This window comes from Cylas formicarius, unplaced genomic scaffold (genome assembly GCF_029955315.1).
Source record: "Cylas formicarius isolate icCylForm1 unplaced genomic scaffold, icCylForm1.1 PGA_scaffold_3__17_contigs__length_32017465, whole genome shotgun sequence".
Classification (NCBI taxonomy): domain Eukaryota; kingdom Metazoa; phylum Arthropoda; class Insecta; order Coleoptera; family Brentidae; genus Cylas; species Cylas formicarius.
Genome location: NW_026844326.1, coordinates 1,779,602 through 1,800,311, shown reverse-complemented (window position 1 = coordinate 1,800,311; position 20,710 = coordinate 1,779,602).

The window sequence follows — 20,710 nt, the reverse complement described above, 5'->3', positions numbered from 1 at the left end:
AAAAACCTATTATCAATTCAAGGAAGGGAATTTTTAAGTAGTTATCTGCAGTTTTAATGTAGATTTCAGTTCGCTAAGTTATGAAAATGCATGTTGTGGATATAATCTTCCGTAAATCAAGGGCGAAAACCAATTATTAGTAACAAAAGAAGGTGTTTTAAGTATATATCTGCATTTCTAAGGTAGATTTGGGTACAATAAGAGGCGAAAAAGCAGATTCTGACTAAGATTTTATCGAAATCGGCAACTATTTGACTCAGAAAGTTTGCCTTACGTCGAAATCTAATAGTTTATTAAGGTTTTCGTTACTAAAATGCCCAAAGACGCCGATTATGACTAGAATTTGAAAGATATTGACATGAATATATAACTGTTTGTATCAAAAAATGATAGTTTATACTGATATTTGCAGTTTTGATGCGGTTTTAGGTACGATATGAGTCGAAGAAGCCGATTTTGACTGGAATCTGTTTAAAATGACAAAGAAAAACCTATTATCAATTCAAGGAAGTGAATTTTTAAGTAGTTATCTGGAGTTTTAATGTAGATTTCTGTTCGCTAAGTTATGAAAATGCATGTTTTGGCTATAATCTTCAGTAAATCAAGGGCGAAAACCAATTATTTGTCCCAAAAAAAGGTGTTCTAAGTATATATCTGCATTTCTAAGGTAGATTTGGTTACAATAAGAGGCGAAAAAGCAGATTCTGACTAAGATTTTATCGAAATCGGCAACTTTCTGACTCAGAATGGTTGCCTTACGTCGAAATCTAATAGTTTATTAAGGTTTTCGTTACTAAAATGCCCAAAGACGCCGATTTTGACTAGAATTTGAAAGATATTGACATGAATATATAACTGTTTGTATCAAAAAATGATAGTTTAAACTGATATTTGCAGTTTTGATGCGGTTTTAGGTACGATATGAGTCGAAGAAGCCGATTTTGACTGGAATCTGTTTAAAATGACAAAGAAAAACCTATTATCAATTCAAGGAAGTGAATTTTTAAGTAGTTATCTGCAGTTTTAATGTAGATTTCTGTTCGCTAAGTTATGAAAATGCATGTTTTGGCTATAATCTTCCGTAAATCAAGGGCGAAAACCAATTATTTGTCCCAAAAGAAGGTGTTTTAAGTATATATCTGCATTTCTAAGGTAGATTTGGGTACAATAAGAGGCGAAAAAGCAGATTCTGACTAAGATTTTATCGAAATCGGCAACTATTTGACTCAGAATGGTTGCCTTACGTCGAAATCTAATAGTTTATTAAGGTTTTCGTTACTAAAATGCCCAAAGACGCTGATTTTGACTAGAATTTGAAAGATATTGACATGAATATATAACTGTTTGTATCAAAAAATGATAGTTTAAACTGATATTTGCAGTTTTGATGCGGTTTTAGGTACGATATGAGTCGAAGAAGCCGATTTTGACTGGAATCTGTTTAAAATGACAAAGAAAAACCTATTATCAATTCAAAGAAGTGAATTTTTAAGTAGTTATCTGCAGTTTTAATGTAGATTTCTGTTCGCTAAGTTATGAAAATGCATGTTTTGGCTATAATCTTCCGTAAATCAAGGGCGAAAACCAATTATTTGTCCCAAAAGAAGGTGTTTTAAGTATATATCTGCATTTCTAAGGTAGATTTGGGTACAATAAGATTCGAAAAAGCAGATTCTGACTAAGATTTTATCGAAATCGGCAACTATTTGACTCAGAAAGTTTGCCTTACGTCGAAATCTAATAGTTTATTAAGGTTTTCGTTACTAAAATGCCCAAAGACGCCGATTTTGACTAGAATTTGAAAGATATTGACATGAATATATAACTGTTTGTATCAAAAAATGATAGTTTAAACTGATATTTGCAGTTTTGATGCGGTTATAGGTACGATATGAGTTGAAGAAGCCGATGTTGACTGGAATCTGTTTAAAATGACAAAGAAAAACCTATTATCAATTCAAGGAAGTGAATTTTTAAGTAGTTATCTGCAGTTTTAATGTAGATTTCTGTTCGCTAAGTTCTGAAAATGCATGTTTTGGCTATAATCTTCCGTAAATCAAGGGCGAAAACCAATTATTTGTCCCAAAAGAAGGTGCTTTAAGTATATATCTGCATTTCTAAGGTAGATTTGGGTACAATAAGAGGCGAAAAAGCAGATTCTGACTAGGATTTTATCGAAATCGGCAACTATTTGACTCAGAAAGATTGCCTTACGTCGAAATCTAATAGTTTATTAATGTTTTCGTTACTAAAATGCCCAAAGACGCCGATTTTGACTAGAATTTGAAAGATATTGACATGAATATATAACTGTTTGTATCAAAAAATGATAGTTTAAACTGATATTTGCAGTTTTGATGCGGTTTTAGATACGATATGAGTCGAAGAAGCCGATTTTGACTGGAATCTGTTTAAAATGACAAAGAAAAACCTATTATCAATTCAAGGAAGTGAATTTTTAAGTAGTTATCTCCAGTTTTAATGTAGATTTCAGTTCGCTAAGTTATGAAAATGCATGTTTTGGCTATAATCTTCCGTAAATCAAGGGCGAAAACCAATTATTTGTCCCAAAAGAAGGTGTTCTAAGTATATATCTGCATTTCTAAGGTAGATTTGGATACAATAAGAGGCGAAAAAGCAGATTCTGACTAAGATTTTATCGAAATCGGCAACTATTTGACTCAGAATGGTTGCCTTACGTCGAAATCTAATAGTTTATTAAGGTTTTCGTTACTAAAATGCCCAAAGACGCCGATTTTGATTAGAATTTGAAAGATATTGACATGAATATATAACTGTTTGTATCAAAAAATGATAGTTTAAACTGATATTTGCAGTTTTGATGCGGTTTTAGGTACGATATGAGTCGAAGAAGCCGATTTTGACAAAGAAAAACCTATTATCAATTCAAGGAAATGAATTTTTAAGTAGTTATCTGCAGTTTTAATGTAGATTTCTGTTCGCTAAGTTCTGAAAATGCATGTTTTGGCTATAATCTTCCGTAAATCAAGGGCGAAAACCAATTATTTGTCCCAAAAGAAGGTGTTTTAAGTATATATCTGCATTTCTAAGGTAGATTTGGGTACAATAAGACTCGAAAAAGCAGATTCTGACTAAGATTTTATCGAAATCGGCAACTATTTGACTCAGAAAGTTTGCCTTACGTCGAAATCTAATAGTTTATTAAGGTTTTCGTTACTAAAATGCCCAAAGACGCCGATTTTGACTAGAATTTGAAAGATATTGACATGAATATATAACTGTTTGTATCAAAAAATGATAGTTTAAACTGATATTTGCAGTTTTGATGCGGTTATAGGTACGATATGAGTTGAAGAAGCCGATTTTGACTGGAATCTGTTTAAAATGACAAAGAAAAACCTATTATCAATTCAAGGAAGTGAATTTTTAAGTAGTTATCTGCAGTTTTAATGAAGATTTCTGTTCGCTATGTTATGAAAATGCATGTTTTGGCTATAATCTTCCGTAAATCAAGGGCGAAAACCAATTATTGGTCCCAAAAGAAGGTGTTCTAAGTATATATCTGCATTTCTAAGGTAGATTTGGGTACAATAAGAGGCGAAAAAGCAGATTCTGAATAAGATTTTATCGAAATCGGCAACTATTTGACTCAGAATGGTTGCCTTACGTCGAAATCTAATAGTTTATTAAGGTTTTCGTTACTAAAATGCCCAAAGACGCCGATTTTGACTAGAATTTGAAAGATATTGACATGAATATATAACTGTTTGTATCAAAAAATGATAGTTTAAACTGATATTTGCAGTTTTGATGCGGTTATAGGTACGATATGAGTCGAAGAAGCCGATTTTGACTGGAATCTGTTTAAAATGACAAAGAAAAACCTATTATCAATTCAAGGAAGTGAATTTTTAAGTAGTTATCTGCAGTTTTAATGAAGATTTCTGTTCGCTATGTTATGAAAATGCATGTTTTGGCTATAATCTTCCGTAAATCAAGGGCGAAAACCAATTATTGGTCCCAAAAGAAGGTGTTCTAAGTATATATCTGCATTTCTAAGGTAGATTTGGGTACAATAAGAGGCGAAAAAGCAGATTCTGAATAAGATTTTATCGAAATCGGCAACTATTTGACTCAGAATGGTTGCCTTACGTCGAAATCTAATAGTTTATTAAGGTTTTCGTTACTAAAATGCCCAAAGACGCCGATTTTGACTAGAATTTGAAAGATATTGACATGAATATATAACTGTTTGTATCAAAAAATGATAGTTTAAACTGATATTTGCAGTTTTGATGCGGTTATAGGTACGATATGAGTCGAAGAAGCCGATTTTGACTGGAATCTGTTTAAAATGACAAAGAAAAACCTATTATCAATTCAAGGAAGTGAATTTTTAAGTAGTTATCTGCAGTTTTAATGTAGATTTCTGTTCGCTAAGTTATGAAAATGCATGTTTTGGCTATAATCTTCCGTAAATCAAGGGCGAAAACCAATTATTTGTCCCAAAAGAAGGTGTTTTAAGTATATATCTACATTTCTAAGGTAGATTTGGGTACAATAAGAGGCGAAAAAGCAGATTCTGACTAAGATTTTATCGAAATCGGCAACTATTTGACTCAGAATGGTTGCCTTACGTCGAAATCTAATAGTTTATTAAGGTTTTCGTTACTAAAATGCCCAAAGACGCCGATTTTGACTAGAATTTGAAAGATATTGACATGAACATATAACTGTTTGTATCAAAAAATGATAGTTTAAACTGATATTTGCAGTTTTGATGCGGTTTTAGGTACGATATGAGTCGAAGAAGCCGATTTTGACTGGAATCTGTTTAAAATGACAAAGAACAACCTATTATCAATTCAAGGAAGTGAATTTTTAAGTAGTTATCTGCAGTTTTAATGTAGATTTCAGTTCGCTAAGTTATGAAAATGCATGTTTTGGCTATAATCTTCCGTAAATCAAGGGCGAAAACCAATTATTTGTCCCAAAAGAAGGTGTTTTAAGTATATATCTGCATTTCTAAGGTAGATTTGGGTACAATAAGAGGCGAAAAAGCAGATTCTGAATAAGATTTTATCGAAATCGGCAACTATTTGACTCAGAATGGTTGCCTTACGTCGAAATCTAATAGTTTATTAAGGTTTTCGTTACTAAATTGCCCAAAGACGCCGATTTTGACTAGAATTTGAAAGATATTGACATGAATATATAACTGTTTGTATCAAAAAATGATAGTTTAAACTGATATTTGCAGTTTTGATGCGGTTTTAGGTACGATATGAGTCGAAGAAGCCGATTTTGACAAAGAAAAACCTATTATCAATTCAAGGAAGTGAATTTTTAAGTAGTTATCTGCAGTTTTAATGAAGATTTCTGTTCGCTATGTTATGAAAATGCATGTTTTGGCTATAATCTTCCGTAAATCAAGGGCCAAAACCAATTATTGGTCCCAAAAGAAGGTGTTCTAAGTATATATCTGCATTTCTAAGGTAGATTTGGGTACAATAAGAGGCGAAAAAGCAGATTCTGACTAAGATTTTATCGAAATCGGCAACTATATGACTCAGAATGGTTGCCTTACGTCGAAATCTAGTAGTTTATTAAGGTTTTCGTTACTAAAATGCCCAAAGACGCCGATTTTGACTTGAATTTGAAAGATATTGACATGAATATATAACTGCTTGTATCAAAAAATGATAGTTTAAACTGATATTTGCAGTTTTGATGCGGTTTTAGGTACGATATGAGTCGAAGAAGCCGATTTTGACTGGAATCTGTTTAAAATGACAAAGAAAAACCTATTATCAATTCAAGGAAGTGAATTTTTAAGTAGTTATCTGCAGTTTTAATGTAGATTTCTGTTCGCTCAGTTATGAAAATGCATGTTTTGGCTATAATCTTCCGTAAATCAAGGGCGAAAACCAATTATTTGTCCCAAAAGAAGGTGTTTTAAGTATATATCTACATTTCTAAGGTAGATTTGGGTACAATAAGAGGCGAAAAAGCAGATTCTGACTAAGATTTTATCGAAATCGGCAACTATTTGACTCAGAATGGTTGCCTTACGTCGAAATCTAATAGTTCATTAAGGTTTTCGATACTAAAATGCCCAAAGACGCCGATTTTGACTAGAATTTGAAAGATATTGACATGAATATATAACTGTTTGTATCAAAAAATGATAGTTTAAACTGATATTTGCAGTTTTGATGCGGTTTTAGGTACGATATGAGTCGAAGAAGCCGATTTTGACTGGAATCTGTTTAAAATGACAAAGAACAACCTATTATCAATTCAAGGAAGTGAATTTTTAAGTAGTTATCTGCAGTTTTAATGTAGATTTCTGTTCGCTAAGTTCTGAAAATGCATGTTTTGGCTATAATCTTCCGTAAATCAAGGGCGAAAACCAATTATTTGTCCCAAAAGAAGGTGCTTTAAGTATATATCTGCATTTCTAAGGTAGATTTGGGTACAATAAGAGGCGAAAAAGCAGATTCTGACTAGGATTTTATCGAAATCGGCAACTATTTGACTCAGAAAGATTGCCTTACGTCGAAATCTAATAGTTTATTAATGTTTTCGTTACTAAAATGCCCAAAGACGCCGATTTTGACTAGAATTTGAAAGATATTGACATGAATATATAACTGTTTGTATCAAAAAATGATAGTTTAAACTGATATTTGCAGTTTTGATGCGGTTTTAGATACGATATGAGTCGAAGAAGCCGATTTTGACTGGAATCTGTTTAAAATGACAAAGAAAAACCTATTATCAATTCAAGGAAGTGAATTTTTAAGTAGTTATCTCCAGTTTTAATGTAGATTTCAGTTCGCTAAGTTATGAAAATGCATGTTTTGGCTATAATCTTCCGTAAATCAAGGGCGAAAACCAATTATTTGTCCCAAAAGAAGGTGTTCTAAGTATATATCTGCATTTCTAAGGTAGATTTGGATACAATAAGAGGCGAAAAAGCAGATTCTGACTAAGATTTTATCGAAATCGGCAACTATTTGACTCAGAATGGTTGCCTTACGTCGAAATCTAATAGTTTATTAAGGTTTTCGTTACTAAAATGCCCAAAGACGCCGATTTTGATTAGAATTTGAAAGATATTGACATGAATATATAACTGTTTGTATCAAAAAATGATAGTTTAAACTGATATTTGCAGTTTTGATGCGGTTTTAGGTACGATATGAGTCGAAGAAGCCGATTTTGACAAAGAAAAACCTATTATCAATTCAAGGAAATGAATTTTTAAGTAGTTATCTGCAGTTTTAATGTAGATTTCTGTTCGCTAAGTTCTGAAAATGCATGTTTTGGCTATAATCTTCCGTAAATCAAGGGCGAAAACCAATTATTTGTCCCAAAAGAAGGTGTTTTAAGTATATATCTGCATTTCTAAGGTAGATTTGGGTACAATAAGACTCGAAAAAGCAGATTCTGACTAAGATTTTATCGAAATCGGCAACTATTTGACTCAGAAAGTTTGCCTTACGTCGAAATCTAATAGTTTATTAAGGTTTTCGTTACTAAAATGCCCAAAGACGCCGATTTTGACTAGAATTTGAAAGATATTGACATGAATATATAACTGTTTGTATCAAAAAATGATAGTTTAAACTGATATTTGCAGTTTTGATGCGGTTATAGGTACGATATGAGTTGAAGAAGCCGATTTTGACTGGAATCTGTTTAAAATGACAAAGAAAAACCTATTATCAATTCAAGGAAGTGAATTTTTAAGTAGTTATCTGCAGTTTTAATGAAGATTTCTGTTCGCTATGTTATGAAAATGCATGTTTTGGCTATAATCTTCCGTAAATCAAGGGCGAAAACCAATTATTGGTCCCAAAAGAAGGTGTTCTAAGTATATATCTGCATTTCTAAGGTAGATTTGGGTACAATAAGAGGCGAAAAAGCAGATTCTGAATAAGATTTTATCGAAATCGGCAACTATTTGACTCAGAATGGTTGCCTTACGTCGAAATCTAATAGTTTATTAAGGTTTTCGTTACTAAAATGCCCAAAGACGCCGATTTTGACTAGAATTTGAAAGATATTGACATGAATATATAACTGTTTGTATCAAAAAATGATAGTTTAAACTGATATTTGCAGTTTTGATGCGGTTATAGGTACGATATGAGTCGAAGAAGCCGATTTTGACTGGAATCTGTTTAAAATGACAAAGAAAAACCTATTATCAATTCAAGGAAGTGAATTTTTAAGTAGTTATCTGCAGTTTTAATGAAGATTTCTGTTCGCTATGTTATGAAAATGCATGTTTTGGCTATAATCTTCCGTAAATCAAGGGCGAAAACCAATTATTGGTCCCAAAAGAAGGTGTTCTAAGTATATATCTGCATTTCTAAGGTAGATTTGGGTACAATAAGAGGCGAAAAAGCAGATTCTGAATAAGATTTTATCGAAATCGGCAACTATTTGACTCAGAATGGTTGCCTTACGTCGAAATCTAATAGTTTATTAAGGTTTTCGTTACTAAAATGCCCAAAGACGCCGATTTTGACTAGAATTTGAAAGATATTGACATGAATATATAACTGTTTGTATCAAAAAATGATAGTTTAAACTGATATTTGCAGTTTTGATGCGGTTATAGGTACGATATGAGTCGAAGAAGCCGATTTTGACTGGAATCTGTTTAAAATGACAAAGAAAAACCTATTATCAATTCAAGGAAGTGAATTTTTAAGTAGTTATCTGCAGTTTTAATGTAGATTTCTGTTCGCTAAGTTATGAAAATGCATGTTTTGGCTATAATCTTCCGTAAATCAAGGGCGAAAACCAATTATTTGTCCCAAAAGAAGGTGTTTTAAGTATATATCTACATTTCTAAGGTAGATTTGGGTACAATAAGAGGCGAAAAAGCAGATTCTGACTAAGATTTTATCGAAATCGGCAACTATTTGACTCAGAATGGTTGCCTTACGTCGAAATCTAATAGTTTATTAAGGTTTTCGTTACTAAAATGCCCAAAGACGCCGATTTTGGCTAGAATTTGAAAGATATTGACATGAACATATAACTGTTTGTATCAAAAAATGATAGTTTAAACTGATATTTGCAGTTTTGATGCGGTTTTAGGTACGATATGAGTCGAAGAAGCCGATTTTGACTGGAATCTGTTTAAAATGACAAAGAACAACCTATTATCAATTCAAGGAAGTGAATTTTTAAGTAGTTATCTGCAGTTTTAATGTAGATTTCAGTTCGCTAAGTTATGAAAATGCATGTTTTGGCTATAATCTTCCGTAAATCAAGGGCGAAAACCAATTATTTGTCCCAAAAGAAGGTGTTTTAAGTATATATCTGCATTTCTAAGGTAGATTTGGGTACAATAAGAGGCGAAAAAGCAGATTCTGACTAAGATTTTATCGAAATCGGCAACTATTTGACTCAGAATGGTTGCCTTACGTCGAAATCTAATAGTTTATTAAGGTTTTCGTTACTAAATTGCCCAAAGACGCCGATTTTGACTAGAATTTGAAAGATATTGACATGAATATATAACTGTTTGTATCAAAAAATGATAGTTTAAACCGATATTTGCAGTTTTGATGCGGTTTTAGGTACGATATGAGTCGAAGAAGCCGATTTTGACAAAGAAAAACCTATTATCAATTCAAGGAAGTGAATTTTTAAGTAGTTATCTGCAGTTTTAATGAAGATTTCTGTTCGCTATGTTATGAAAATGCATGTTTTGGCTATAATCTTCCGTAAATCAAGGGCCAAAACCAATTATTGGTCCCAAAAGAAGGTGTTCTAAGTATATATCTGCATTTCTAAGGTAGATTTGGGTACAATAAGAGGCGAAAAAGCAGATTCTGACTAAGATTTTATCGAAATCGGCAACTATATGACTCAGAATGGTTGCCTTACGTCGAAATCTAGTAGTTTATTAAGGTTTTCGTTACTAAAATGCCCAAAGACGCCGATTTTGACTTGAATTTGAAAGATATTGACATGAATATATAACTGCTTGTATCAAAAAATGATAGTTTAAACTGATATTTGCAGTTTTGATGCGGTTTTAGGTACGATATGAGTCGAAGAAGCCGATTTTGACTGGAATCTGTTTAAAATGACAAAGAAAAACCTATTATCAATTCAAGGAAGTGAATTTTTAAGTAGTTATCTGCAGTTTTAATGTAGATTTCTGTTCGCTCAGTTATGAAAATGCATGTTTTGGCTATAATCTTCCGTAAATCAAGGGCGAAAACCAATTATTTGTCCCAAAAGAAGGTGTTTTAAGTATATATCTACATTTCTAAGGTAGATTTGGGTACAATAAGAGGCGAAAAAGCAGATTCTGACTAAGATTTTATCGAAATCGGCAACTATTTGACTCAGAATGGTTGCCTTACGTCGAAATCTAATAGTTCATTAAGGTTTTCGATACTAAAATGCCCAAAGACGCCGATTTTGACTAGAATTTGAAAGATATTGACATGAATATATAACTGTTTGTATCAAAAATAAGAGGCGAAAAAGCAGATTCTGACTAGGATTTTATCGAATTCGGCAACTATTTGACTCAGAAAGGTTGCCTTACGTCGAAATCTAATAGTTTATTAAGGTTTTCGTTACTAAAATGCCGAAAGACGCCGATTTTGACTAGAATTTGAAAGATATTGACATGAATATATAACTGTTTGTATCAAAAAATGATAGTTTAAACTGATATTTGCAGTTTTGATGCGGTTTTAGATACGATATGAATCGAAGAAGCCGATTTTGACTGGAATCTGTTTAAAATGACAAAGAAAAACCTATTATCAATTCAAGGAAGGGAATTTTTAAGTAGTTATCTGCAGTTTTAATGTAGATTTCAGTTCGCTAAGTTATGAAAATGCATGTTTTGGATATAATCTTCCGTAAATCACTGGCGAAAACCAATTATTAGTAACAAAAGAAGGTGTTTTAAGTATATATCTGCATTTCTAAGGTAGATTTGGGTACAATAAGAGGCGAAAAAGCAGATTCTGACTAAGATTTTATCGAAATCGGCAACTATTTGACTCAGAAAGTTTGCCTTACGTCGAAATCTAATAGTTTATTAAGGTTTTCGTTACTAAAATGCCCAAAGACGCCGATTATGACTAGAATTTGAAAGATATTGACATGAATATATAACTGTTTGTATCAAAAAATGATAGTTTATACTGATATTTGCAGTTTTGATGCGGTTTTAGGTACGATATGAGTCGAAGAAGCCGATTTTGACTGGAATCTGTTTAAATTGACAAAGAAAAACCTATTATCAATTCAAGGAAGTGAATTTTTAAGTAGTTATCTGCAGTTTTAATGTAGATTTCTGTTCGCTAAGTTATGAAAATGCATGTTTTGGCTATAATCTTCCGTAAATCAAGGGCGAAAACCAATTATTTGTCCCAAAAAAAGGTGTTCTAAGTATATATCTGCATTTCTAAGGTAGATTTGGTTACAATAAGAGGCGAAAAAGCAGATTCTGACTAAGATTTTATCGAAATCGGCAACTATCTGACTCAGAATGGTTGCCTTACGTCGAAATCTAATAGTTTATTAAGGTTTTCGTTACTAAAATGCCCAAAGACGCCGATTCTGACTAGAATTTGAAAGATATTGACATGAATATATAACTGTTTGTATCAAAAAATGATAGTTTAAACTGATATTTGCAGTTTTGATGCGGTTTTAGGTACGATATGAGTCGAAGAAGCCGATTTTGACTGGAATCTGTTTAAAATGACAAAGAAAAACCTATTATCAATTCAAGGAAGTGAATTTTTAAGTAGTTATCTGCAGTTTTAATGTAGATTTCTGTTCGCTAAGTTATGAAAATGCATGTTTTGGCTATAATCTTCCGTAAATCAAGGGCGAAAACCAATTATTTGTCCCAAAAGAAGGTGTTTTAAGTATATATCTGCATTTCTAAGGTAGATTTGGGTACAATAAGAGGCGAAAAAGCAGATTTTGACTAAGATTTTATCGAAATCGGCAACTATTTGACTCAGAATGGTTGCCTTACGTCGAAATCTAATAGTTTATTAAGGTTTTCGTTACTAAAATGCCCAAAGACGCTGATTTTGACTAGAATTTGAAAGATATTGACATGAATATATAACTGTTTGTATCAAAAAATGATAGTTTAAACTGATATTTACAGTTTTGATGCGGTTTTAGGTACGATATGAGTCGAAGAAGCCGATTTTGACTGGAATCTGTTTAAAATGACAAAGAAAAACCTATTATCAATTCAAAGAAGTGAATTTTTAAGTAGTTATCTGCAGTTTTAATGTAGATTTCTGTTCGCTAAGTTATGAAAATGCATGTTTTGGCTATAATCTTCCGTAAATCAAGGGCGAAAACCAATTATTTGTCCCAAAAGAAGGTGTTTTAAGTATATATCTGCATTTCTAAGGTAGATTTGGGTACAATAAGAGGCGAAAAAGCAGATTCTGACTAAGATTTTATCGAAATCGGCAACTATTTGACTCAGAAAGTTTGCCTTACGTCGAAATCTAATAGTTTATTAAGGTTTTCGTTACTAAAATGCCCAAAGACGCCGATTTTGACTAGAATTTGAAAGATATTGACATGAATATATAACTGTTTGTATCAAAAAATGATAGTTTAAACTGATATTTGCAGTTTTGATGCGGTTATAGGTACGATATGAGTTGAAGAAGCCGATTTTGACTGGAATCTGTTTAAAATGACAAAGAAAAACCTATTATCAATTCAAGGAAGTGAATTTTTAAGTAGTTATCTGCAGTTTTAATGTAGATTTCTGTTCGCTAAGTTCTGAAAATGCATGTTTTGGCTATAATCTTCCGTAAATCAAGGGCGAAAACCAATTATTTGTCCCAAAAGAAGGTGCTTTAAGTATATATCTGCATTTCTAAACTAGATTTGGGTACAATAAGAGGCGAAAAAGCAGATTCTGACTAGGATTTTATCGAAATCGGCAACTATTTGACTCAGAAAGATTGCCTTACGTCGAAATCTAATAGTTTATTAATGTTTTCGTTACTAAAATGCCCAAAGACGCCGATTTTGACTAGAATTTGAAAGATATTGACATGAATATATAACTGTTTGTATCAAAAAATGATAGTTTAAACTGATATTTGCAGTTTTGATGCGGTTTTAGATACGATATGAGTCGAAGAAGCCGATTTTGACTGGAATCTGTTTAAAATGACAAAGAAAAACCTATTATCAATTCAAGGAAGTGAATTTTTAAGTAGTTATCTGCAGTTTTAATGTAGATTTCAGTTCGCTAAGTTATGAAAATGCATGTTTTGGCTATAATCTTCCGTAAATCAAGGGCGAAAACCAATTATTTGTCCCAAAAGAAGGTGTTCTAAGTATATATCTGCATTTCTAAGGTAGATTTGGATACAATAAGAGGCGAAAAAGCAGATTCTGACTAAGATTTTATCGAAATCGGCAACTATTTGACTCAGAATGGTTGCCTTACGTCGAAATCTAATAGTTTATTAAGGTTTTCGTTACTAAAATGCCCAAAGACGCCGATTTTGATTAGAATTTGAAAGATATTGACATGAATATATAACTGTTTGTATCAAAAAATGATAGTTTAAACTGATATTTGCAGTTTTGATGCGGTTTTAGGTACGATATGAGTCGAAGAAGCCGATTTTGACAAAGAAAAACCTATTATCAATTCAAGGAAGTGAATTTTTAAGTAGTTATCTGCAGTTTTAATGAAGATTTCTGTTCGCTATGTTATGAAAATGCATGTTTTGGCTATAATCTTCCGTAAATCAAGGGCGAAAACCAATTATTGGTCCCAAAAGAAGGTGTTCTAAGTATATATCTGCATTTCTAAGGTAGATTTGGGTACAATAAGAGGCGAAAAAGCAGATTCTGAATAAGATTTTATCGAAATCGGCAACTATTTGACTCAGAATGGTTGCCTTACGTCGAAATCTAATAGTTTATTAAGGTTTTCGTTACTAAAATGCCCAAAGACGCCGATTTTGACTAGAATTTGAAAGATATTGACATGAATATATAACTGTTTGTATCAAAAAATGATAGTTTAAACTGATATTTGCAGTTTTGATGCGGTTATAGGTACGATATGAGTCGAAGAAGCCGATTTTGATTGGAATCTGTTTAAAATGACAAAGAAAAACCTATTATCAATTCAAGGAAGTGAATTTTTAAGTAGTTATCTGCAGTTTTAATGTAGATTTCAGTTCGCTAAGTTATGAAAATGCATGTTTTGGCTATAATCTTCCGTAAATCAAGGGCGAAAACCAATTATTTGTCCCAAAAGAAGGTGTTTTAAGTATATATCTACATTTCTAAGGTAGATTTGGGTACAATAAGAGGCGAAAAAGCAGATTCTGACTAAGATTTTATCGAAATCGGCAACTATTTGACTCAGAATGGTTGCCTTACGTCGAAATCTAATAGTTTATTAAGGTTTTCGTTACTAAAATGCCGAAAGACGCCGATTTTGACTAGAATTTGAAAGATATTGACATAAATATATAACTGTTTGTATCAAAAAATGATAGTTTAAACTGATATTTGCAGATTTGATGAGGTTTTAGATACGATATGAATCGAAGAAGCCGATTTTGACTGGAATCTGTTTAAAATGACAAAGAAAAACCTATTATCAATTCAAGGAAGTGAATTTTTAAGTAGTTATCTGCAGTTTTAATGTAGATTTCAGTTCGCTAAGTTATGAAAATGCATGTTTTGGCTATAATCTTCCGTAAATCAATGGCGAAAACCAATTATTTGTCCCAAAAGAAGGTGTTCTAAGTATATATCTGCATTTCTAAGGTAGATTTGGTTACAATAAGAGGCGAAAAAGCAGATTCTGACTAAGATTTTATCGAAATCGGCAACTATATGACTCAGAATGGTTGCCTTACGTCGAAATCTAATAGTTTATTAAGGTTTTCGTTACTAAAATGCCCAAAGACGCCGATTTTGACTAGAATTTGAAAGATATTGACATGAATATATAACTGCTTGTATCAAAAAATGATAGTTTAAACTGATATTTGCAGTTTTGATGCCTTTTTAGGTACGATATGAGTCGAAGAAGCCGATTTTGACTGGAATCTGTTTAAAATGACAAAGAAAAACCTATTATCAATTGAAGGAAGTGAATTTTTAAGTAGTTATCTGCAGTTTTAATGTAGATTTCTGTTCGCTAAGTTATGAAAATGCATGTTTTGGCTATAATCTTCCGTAAATCAAGGGCGAAAACCAATTATTTGTCCCAAAAGAAGGTGTTTTAAGTATATATCTACATTTCTAAGGTAGATTTGGGTACAATAAGAGGCGAAAAAGCAGATTCTGACTAAGATTTTATCGAAATCGGCAACTATTTGACTCAGAATGGTTGCCTTACGTCGAAATCTAATAGTTTATTAAGGTTTTCGTTACTAAAATGCCCAAAGACGCCGATTTTGACTAGAATTTGAAAGATATTGACATGAATATATAACTGTTTGTATCAAAAAATGATAGTTTAAACTGATATTTGCAGTTTTGATGCGGTTTTAGGTACGATATGAGTCGAAAAAGCCGATTTTGACTGGAATCTGTTTAAAATGACAAAGAACAACCTATTATCAATTCAAGGAAGTGAATTTTTAAGTAGTTATCTGCAGTTTTAATGTAGATTTCTGTTCGCTAAGTTATGAAAATGCATGTTTTGGCTATAATATTCCGTAAATCAAGGGCGAAAACCAATTATTTGTCCCAAAAGAAGGTGTTTTAAGTATATATCTGCATTTCTAAGGTAGATTTGGGTACAATAAGAGGCGAAAAAGCAGATTCTGACTAGGATTTTATCGAAATCGCCAACTATTTGACTCAGAAAGGTTGCCTTACGTCGAAATCTAATAGTTTATTAAGGTTTTCGTTACTAAAATGCCGAAAGACGCCGATTTTGACTAGAATTTGAAAGATATTGACATGAATATATAACTGTTTGTATCAAAAAATGATAGTTTAAACTGATATTTGCAGTTTTGATGCGGTTTTAGGTACGATATGAGTCGAAGAAGCCGATTTTGACTGGAATCTGTTTAAAATGACAAAGAAAAACCTGTTATCAATTCAAGGAAGTGAATTTTTAAGTAGTTATCTGCAGTTTTAATGTAGATTTCTGTTCGCTAAGTTATGAAAATGCATGTTTTGGCTATAATCTTCCGTAAGTCAAGGGCGAAAACCAATTATTTGTCCCAAAAAAAGGTGTTCTAAGTATATATCTGCATTTCTAAGGTAGATTTGGTTACAATAAGAGGCGAAAAAGCAGATTCTGACTAAGATTCTATCGAAATCGGCAACTATCTGACTCAGAATGGTTGCCTTACGTCGAAATCTAATAGTTTATTAAGGTTTTCGTTACTAAAATGCCCAAAGACGCCGATTTTGACTAGAATTTGAAAGATATTGACATGAATATATAACTGTTTGTATCAAAAAATGATAGTTTAAACTGATATTTGCAGTTTTGATGCGGTTTTAGGTACGATATGAGTCGAAGAAGCCGATTTTGACTGGAATCTGTTTAAAATGACAAAGAAAAACCTATTATCAATTCAAGGAAGTGAATTTTTAAGTAGTTATCTGCAGTTTTAATGAAGATTTCTGTTCGCTATGTTATGAAAATGCATGTTTTGGCTATAATCTTCCGTAAATCAAGGGCGAAAACCAATTATTGGTCCCAAAAGAAGGTGTTCTAAGTATATATCTGCATTTCTAAGGTAGATTTGGGTACAATAAGAGGCGAAAAAGCAGATTCTGAATAAGATTTTATCGAAATCGGCAACTATTTGACTCAGAATGGTTGCCTTACGTCGAAATCTAATAGTTTATTAAGGTTTTCGTTACTAAAATGCCCAAAGACGCCGATTTTGACTAGAATTTGAAAGATATTGACATGAATATATAACTGTTTGTATCAAAAAATGATAGTTTAAACTGATATTTGCAGTTTTGATGCGGTTATAGGTACGATATGAGTCGAAGAAGCCGATTTTGACTGGAATCTGTTTAAAATGACAAAGAAAAACCTATTATCAATTCAAGGAAGTGAATTTTTAAGTAGTTATCTGCAGTTTTAATGTAGATTTCTGTTCGCTAAGTTATGAAAATGCATGTTTTGGCTATAATCTTCCGTAAATCAAGGGCGAAAACCAATTATTTGTCCCAAAAGAAGGTGTTTTAAGTATATATCTACATTTCTAAGGTAGATTTGGGTACAATAAGAGGCGAAAAAGCAGATTCTGACTAAGATTTTATCGAAATCGGCAACTATTTGACTCAGAATGGTTGCCTTACGTCGAAATCTAATAGTTTATTAAGGTTTTCGTTACTAAAATGCCCAAAGACGCCGATTTTGACTAGAATTTGAAAGATATTGACATGAACATATAACTGTTTGTATCAAAAAATGATAGTTTAAACTGATATTTGCAGTTTTGATGCGGTTTTAGGTACGATATGAGTCGAAGAAGCCGATTTTGACTGGAATCTGTTTAAAATGACAAAGAACAACCTATTATCAATTCAAGGAAGTGAATTTTTAAGTAGTTATCTGCAGTTTTAATGTAGATTTCAGTTCGCTAAGTTATGAAAATGCATGTTTTGGCTATAATCTTCCGTAAATCAAGGTCGAAAACCAATTATTTGTCCCAAAAGAAGGTGTTTTAAGTATATATCTGCATTTCTAAGGTAGATTTGGGTACAATAAGAGGCGAAAAAGCAGATTCTGACTAAGATTTTATCGAAATCGGCAACTATTTGACTCAGAATGGTTGCCTTACGTCGAAATCTAATAGTTTATTAAGGTTTTCGTTACTAAATTGCCCAAAGACGCCGATTTTGACTAGAATTTGAAAGATATTGACATGAATATATAACTGTTTGTATCAAAAAATGATAGTTTAAACTGATATTTGCAGTTTTGATGCGGTTTTAGGTACGATATGAGTCGAAGAAGCCGATTTTGACAAAGAAAAACCTATTATCAATTCAAGGAAGTGAATTTTTAAGTAGTTATCTGCAGTTTTAATGAAGATTTCTGTTCGCTATGTTATGAAAATGCATGTTTTGGCTATAATCTTCCGTAAATCAAGGGCCAAAACCAATTATTGGTCCCAAAAGAAGGTGTTCTAAGTATATATCTGCATTTCTAAGGTAGATTTGGGTACAATAAGAGGCGAAAAAGCAGATTCTGACTAAGATTTTATCGAAATCGGCAACTATATGACTCAGAATGGTTGCCTTACGTCGAAATCTAGTAGTTTATTAAGGTTTTCGTTACTAAAATGCCCAAAGACGCCGATTTTGACTTGAATTTGAAAGATATTGACATGAATATATAACTGCTTGTATCAAAAAATGATAGTTTAAACTGATATTTGCAGTTTTGATGCGGTTTTAGGTACGATATGAGTCGAAGAAGCCGATTTTGACTGGAATCTGTTTAAAATGACAAAGAAAAACCTATTATCAATTCAAGGAAGTGAATTTTTAAGTAGTTATCTGCAGTTTTAATGTAGATTTATGTTCGCTCAGTTATGAAAATGCATGTTTTGGCTATAATCTTCCGTAAATCAAGGGCGAAAACCAATTATTTGTCCCAAAAGAAGGTGTTTTAAGTATATATCTACATTTCTAAGGTAGATTTGGGTACAATAAGAGGCGAAAAAGCAGATTCTGACTAAGATTTTATCGAAATCGGCAACTATTTGACTCAGAATGGTTGCCTTACGTCGAAATCTAATAGTTCATTAAGGTTTTCGATACTAAAATGCCCAAAGACGCCGATTTTGACTAGAATTTGAAAGATATTGACATGAATATATAACTGTTTGTATCAAAAAATGATAGTTTAAACTGATATTTGCAGTTTTGATGCGGTTTTAGGTACGATATGAGTCGAAGAAGCCGATTTTGACTGGAATCTGTTTAAAATGACAAAGAACAACCTATTATCAATTCAAGGAAGTGAATTTTTAAGTAGTTATCTGCAGTTTTAATGTAGATTTCTGTTCGCTAAGTTATGAAAATGCATGTTTTGGCTATAATATTCCGTAAATCAAGGGCGAAAACCAATTATTTGTCCCAAAAGAAGGTGTTTTAAGTATATATCTGCATTTCTAAGGTAGATTTGGGTACAATAAGAGGCGAAAAAGCAGATTCTGACTAGGATTTTATCGAATTCGGCAACTATTTGACTCAGAAAGGTTGCCTTACGTCGAAATCTAATAGTTTATTAAGGTTTTCGTTACTAAAATGCCGAAAGACGCCGATTTTGACTAGAATTTGAAAGATATTGACATGAATATATAACTGTTTGTATCAAAAAATGATAGTTTAAACTGATATTTGCAGTTTTGATGCGGTTTTAGATACGATATGAATCGAAGAAGCCGATTTTGACTGGAATCTGTTTAAAATGACAAAGAAAAACCTATTATCAATTCAAGGAAGGGAATTTTTAAGTAGTTATCTGCAGTTTTAATGTAGATTTCAGTTCGCTAAGTTATGAAAATGCATGTTTTGGATATAATCTTCCGTAAATCAAGGGCGAAAACCAATTATTAGTAACAAAAGAAGGTGTTTTAAGTATATATCTGCATTTCTAAGGTAGATTTGGGTACAATAAGAGGCGAAAAAGCAGATTCTGACTAAGATTTTATCGAAATCGGCAACTATTTGACTCAGAAAGTTTGCCTTACGTCGAAATCTAATAGTTTATTAAGGTTTTCGTTACTAAAATGCCCAAAGACGCCGATTATGACTAGAATTTGAAAGATATTGACATGAATATATAACTGTTTGTATCAAAAAATGATAGTTTATACTGATATTTGCAGTTTTGATGCGGTTTTAGGTACGATATGAGTCGAAGAAGCCGATTTTGACTGGAATCTGTTTAAAATGACAAAGAAAAACCTATTATCAATTCAAGGAAGTGAATTTTTAAGTAGTTATCTGCAGTTTTAATGTAGATTTCTGTTCGCTAAGTTATGAAAATGCATGTTTTGGCTATAATCTTCCGTAAATCAAGGGCGAAAACCAATTATTTGTCCCAAAAAAAGGTGTTCTAAGTATATATCTGCATTTCTAAGGTAGATTTGGTTACAATAAGAGGCGAAAAAGCAGATTCTGACTAAGATTTTATCGAAATCGGCAACTATCTGACTCAGAATGGTTGCCTTACGTCGAAATCTAATAGTTTATTAAGGTTTTCGTTACTAAAATGCCCAAAGACGCCGATTCTGACTAGAATTTGAAAGATATTGACATGAATATATAACTGTTTGTATCAAAAAATGATAGTTTAAACTGATATTTGCAGTTTTGATGCGGTTTTAGGTACGATATGAGTCGAAGAAGCCGATTTTGACTGGAATCTGTTTAAAATGACAAAGAAAAACCTATTATCAATTCAAGGAAGTGAATTTTTAAGTAGTTATCTGCAGTTTTAATGTAGATTTCTGTTCGCTAAGTTATGAAAATGCATGTTTTGGCTATAATCTTCCGTAAATCAAGGGCGAAAACCAATTATTTGTCCCAAAAGAAGGTGTTTTAAGTATATATCTGCATTTCTAAGGTAGATTTGGGTACAATAAGAGGCGAAAAAGCAGATTTTGACTAAGATTTTATCGAAATCGGCAACTATTTGACTCAGAATGGTTGCCTT